Source organism: Pseudophryne corroboree, chromosome 5, assembly GCF_028390025.1.
Source record: "Pseudophryne corroboree isolate aPseCor3 chromosome 5, aPseCor3.hap2, whole genome shotgun sequence".
Taxonomy (NCBI): Eukaryota; Metazoa; Chordata; class Amphibia; order Anura; family Myobatrachidae; genus Pseudophryne; species Pseudophryne corroboree.
This window is the reverse complement of record NC_086448.1, coordinates 330,534,161-330,540,160: the sequence shown is the minus strand read 5'-3', so window position 1 is coordinate 330,540,160 and position 6,000 is coordinate 330,534,161.

Genomic DNA, 6,000 nt, shown 5'->3' with positions numbered 1-6,000 from the left:
CAACCTTGGCAGATGACGTTGATGGCATTTCATCGTCTCGGCAATGACTAGTGGCAGCAGCTTCAGCACGAGGTGGAAGTGGATCTTGATTTTTCCCTATTTTACCCTCCACATTTTTGTTCTCCATTTTTTAATGTGTGGAAGTATATGTCAGTAATATATCAATAGCAATGGCCTACTACTATATATACTGCGCACAACTGAAATGCACCACAGGTATGGATGGATAGTATACTTGATGACACAGAGGTAGGTAGAGCAGTGGCCTACTGTACCGTACTGCTATATATTATATATACTGGTGGTCAGCAAACTGTGCAAAACTGAAAAGCACCACAGGTATGGATGGATAGTATACTTGACAACACAGAGGTAGGTAGAGCAGTGGCCTACTGTACAGTACTGCTATATATTATATATACTGGTGGTCAGCAAACTGTGCAAAACTGAAATGCACCACAGGTATGGATGGATAGTATACTTGACGACACAGAGGTAGGTAGAGCAGTGGCCTACTGTACCGTACTGCTATATATTATATATACTGGTGGTCAGCAAACTGTGCAAAACTGAAATGCACCACAGTTATGGATGGATAGTATACTTGACGACACAGAGGTAGGTAGAGCAGTGGCCTAGTGTACCGTACTGCTATATATTATATATACTGGTGGTCAGCAAACTGTGCAAAACTTAAATGCACCACAGTTATGGATGGATAGTATACTTGATGACACAGAGGTAGGTAGAGCAGTGGCCTACTGTGCCGTACTGCTATATATTATATATACTGGTGGTCAGCAAACTGTGCAAAACTGAAATGCACCACAGTTATGGATGGATAGTATACTTGACGACACAGAGGTAGGTAGAGCAGTGGCCTACTGTACCGTACTGCTATATATTATAAAAACTGATTGTCAGCAAACTGTGCAAAACTGAAATGCACCACAGGTATGGATGGATAGTATACTTGACGACACAGAGGTAGGTAGAGCAGTGGCCTACTGTACCGTACTGCTATATATTATATATACTGGTGGTCAGCAAACTGTGCAAAACTGAAATGCACCACAGGTATGGATGGATAGTATACTTGATGACACAGAGGTAGGTAGAGCAGTGGCCTAATGTACCGTACTGCTATATATTATATATACTGGTGGTCAGCAAACTGTGCAAAACTGAAATGCACCACAGTTATGGATGGATAGTATACTTGATGACACAGAGGTAGGTAGAGCAGTGGCCTACTGTGCCGTACTGCTATATATTATATATACTGGTGGTTAGCAAACTGTGCAAAACTGAAATGCACCACAGGTATGGATGGATAGTATTCTTGACGACACAGAGGTAGGTAGAGCAGTGGCCTACTGTAACGTACTGCTATATATTATATATACTGGTGGTCAGCAAACTGTGCAAAACTGAAATGCACCACAGATATGGATGGATAGTATACTTGACGACACAGAGGTAGGTAGAGCAGTGGCCTACTGTACCGTACTGCTATATATTATATATACTGGTGGTCAGCAAACTGTGCAAAACTGAAATGCACCACAGTTATGGATGGATAGTATACTTGACGACACAGAGGTAGGTAGAGCAGTGGCCTACTATGCCGTACTGCTATATATTATATATACTGGTGGTCAGCAAACTGTGCAAAATTGAAATCCACCACAGGTATGGATGGATAGTATACTTGCAGTGGCGTCATGAGGGGGGTGCGGGGGGTGCGGCCCGCACCCGGGTGTCACCCTTCAATGGGGTGACACCAAAAAGAGCTGCTTACACACACCCCATCCCAACTACTGACTTGACAGACATGCCCGCGGCAGCACCCACACCCACTGCTTCCTGGGGCACCAAGATCACGCAATCCCCGCTGACTGATGAGCCGGACTGTCAATTAATTCACCGCCGCGACACCGCTGGGTCCGTCCTGCCGCAGTCTCTATGGAAACGATGCCGGGTGCTGTACGTCACTCCCTCGTGACGTCATCGCGCACTCCGGCACCGCATACCATTCTGGATTGGACAACGGGCTGAGGCTTGAGTGCTGCTGCTGCTGCTGCTGCACCGTTAGAATAAAAAGGACCTGGACATACATTTCCGCAGTCTATCCCCCTCAGCTGACAGAACACACTGCCAACTAAAGGTATATTACAAAAGTGTGTGGCAGTGTAGAATAGATAAGGGGTAGATGTGTATACATTATATAAGGGGATGGTGTGGGGCTGATGTGCTAAAAGTATATAACTGGTGGGGTCTGATGGACATAAAATATATTAGGGGTGGGTTAATGGGCAAAAAATAGGAGTGGAGGGTGATGGATATAAAATATATAAAGGGCTTGGGTAATAATAGGCATAAATATATAAGGGGGAGTATAAAATTCTAAATAAATATAAGTGAAGGGGAATACGGGGCACAAAATGACTAAATATATATATACGGAAAGGGGTGGGAGGGTCTTCAAGCACAACTACTGTGGGCATTGTAATGTGAAAAAGATCGTATGCTATTGTGTGCTATGGTGTGGCGTTAATTTGAATTGGGGGTACTATTGGTGGTGTGCATCGGCACGCACTGTCCCTTTATTGCATATGGATAGAGGGCGCAAATTTCTCATTTGCTGGGAGCACCAAACATTCTAACACTGGCCCCTGCTCTCAGGGTTTCTGCATGGACTGATACAAGAGTAGGTCGATAGGGTGGGGGGTGACACCATGAGTTACAACACCGGGTGACACCAACCCTAGTGACGCCTCTGTATACTTGACAACATAGAGGTAGGTAGAGCAGTGGCCTACTGTGCCGTACTGCAATATATTATATATACTGGTGGTCAGCAAACTGTGCAAAACTGAAATGCACCACAGGTATGGATGGATAGTATACTTGACGACACAGAGGTAGGTAGAGCAGTGTCCTACTGTACCGTACTGCTATATATTATATATACTGGTGGTCAGCAAACTGTGCAAAACTGAAATGCACCACAGGTATGGATGGATAGTATACTTGACGACACAGATGTAGGTAGAGCAGTGGCCTACTGTGCCGTACTGCTATATATTATATATACTGGTGGTCAGCAAACTGTGCAAAATTGAAATGCACCACAGGTATGGATGGATAGTATACTTGACGACATAGAGGTAGGTAGAGCAGTGGCCTACTGTACCGTACTGCTATATATTATATATACAGGTGGTCAGCAAACTATGCAAAACTGAAATGCACCACAGGTATGGATGGAGGGTATACTTGACGACACAGAGGTAGGTAGAGCAGTGGACTTCTGTACCGTACTGCTATATATTATATATACTGGTGGTTAGCAAACTGTACAAAACTGAAATACACCACAGGTATGGATGGTATAGTATACTTGACGACACAGAGGTAGAGCAGTGGACTACTGTATCGTACTGCTATATATATATATAAATAGTTATACTGGTGGTCAGCAAAATTCTGCACTTTCCTCCTACTATATACTACAATGCAGCACAGATATGGAGCGTTTTTCAGGCAGAGAACGTATAATACTGGTGGTCACTGGTCAGCAAAACTGAGTCTGCACTGTCCTCCTACAATATAATACTGCTGGTCCCCAGTCCCCACAATAAAGCAATTAGCACACTGAGCACAGATATTTGCAGCACACTGAGCACAGATATAGAGCGTTTTTCAGGCAGAGAACGTAGATATTTGCACTTGCAGCACACTGAGCACAGATATTTGCAGCACACTGAGCACAGTTATTTGCAGCCCACTGAACATAGAAACTGAGAGGACGCCAGCCACGTCCTCTCACGATCATCTCCAATGCACGAGTGAAAAATGGCGGTGACGCGCGGCTCCTTATATAGAATACGAATCTCGCAAGAATCCGACCGCGGGATGATGACATTCAGGCGCGCTCGGGTTAACCGAGCTAGGCGGGAGGATCCGAGTTGCTCGGACCCGTGGAAAAAAAGGTGAAGTTCGGGCGGGTTCCGATCCCGAGGATCCGAACCCGCTCATCACTAGTTATTACACTATTTCGGCTACCTTCTTTCTTTTCATTGGTGATCATTGAGCTTTAGAAGTACCATGAGGTTCTGGAGCTGAAGGGAGAGATCTATCCAGTTCAGGAATTCCCATTTGGAGAGCGTGCGATTTAATGAAGTGGTTAATTCCACTCATGATGGTACTTGCATTTTTCTAAGGGTGTTATTGAACTGGTGGAGGTTTTCATTTGAAGGATTCTAATATACTGCAATAGTAGGCGCTGATTTCACCTTCCTTCTAGATCCATCAAAACAGACCGACTGAACAGCGGTCACCTGGATTACGGCTGCCACCCTGTTAGAGGGAGTGTGGATCGGAGACAGAGAAATTGGACATTACCACTGTCTCTGGACTAAGACTCTCTTTATATATATATATATATTAAAGAAAAATGGTGGTATTGGCGCTACTCCTCTCCTTAAAGCTCAGTGAAATGTCCTTTTTCCTCCTCTGTGGTGACAGGACTTTCCTTTTGGAAGTGCACTACCCGTATTGTATAGGGTGGCAGCCCTTTTCTCCTGTGGTTTGCTGTTCAGACTAACCGTTCGAAATCTAAAAAAACAAAAGATGAGAATAGGCGCCTCCTAGTGCATTAACTCACATAAACATGTGACCTCCACCTTAAATAACACCCTGGTGAATTCAAGGTGTACCTTGTATGGTGGAATTCCAACCACCTAAATGAATCGCAAAATACCATGTATTTCAGTGTGTAATGGGGATATTTTTCATCACGATAATCCTGGTGGTGCTTTTCCCAAGTTTGTATCTGTGCTCTATTTGCAGGGTCTGAGCACCAGGTTACGGTGGTTCTACAAGAGCCTGGTGCCTCAGATGTCTGTAGACTCTTTCAGTGGCTTGGGTGCCCTTGGTCTCTCTCATTAGGTGAGTATTTTTGCAGAGAGTGACTCTGGTTTCTGTAAGTTATGTCTCTTGACTGTCTCGGTGGATGGATGCTCTTGTCTCTTTCAGTCCATGGATGTCTCTCCCGAGAGACGTCACTAAAGGGAGAGACAGCAGATGAGACGGGAGAGACATCCATGGACTGAAAGAGACAAGAGCATCCATCCACGCGAACCCTTGGCCATTTATTTGGACTCTTATTTGCAACCATGTGTGCAGCAGACTTTTACGCATTTGAAAGATTCCAGTATGTTACTAAAAAGATTTCTTACTGTGGATAGACTCCCTGAGGGCATGGTTTTGGCCACATTGGATGTGGCAAGTTTGTACACCTGTATTCCCCATGATGCAGGGCTACAGGCTGTAAAAAGGCTATTGGTTGGGAATACCACATATGTTGGGCCTGATGTAGAGTTTTTTCTTGATTTACTTGATTTTACACTATCACACAACTATTTTATGTTTGACGGTAAATTCTATAGACAACTGACTGGTTGTGCGATGGGGTCCTCAGTGGCCCCGTCTTACGCCAATACGTTTATGTGGGATGTGGAACGTAGCTTGTTTTTTGAAAAGCCAGAAATTGCAGATCAGATATTCTTGTACTATAGATATATTGATGACCTGCTGGTCATGTGGAAGGGTACAGAGGGACAACTAGAAGATATCATCTTGTCCTACAATAGTTCATCTAGTCCCATTAAATTAACCATGACCATGAGTAGAGAAGAAATTTGTTTTTTGGATATCCATATCAGGATACAGGCTGGTAAGATTAGCACCAAGTTATATTCCAAACCAACTGACCGTAATACTCTCTTACGACACGACAGTTTTCATCCTGTCCCTACCAGAAAAGGTCTACCCTACTCCCAGTTTTTAAGGGTGTGTAGGGTTAATAGTGAGAGCAATATAAGAGACAACCAGCTAGATGACATGGAAGATAAATTCAAACAGAGAGGGTATCCTAGCCATTTGTTAGCCACGACACGGAGGAAGGCCCTGCTTAAAGACAGATGTGATTTACTT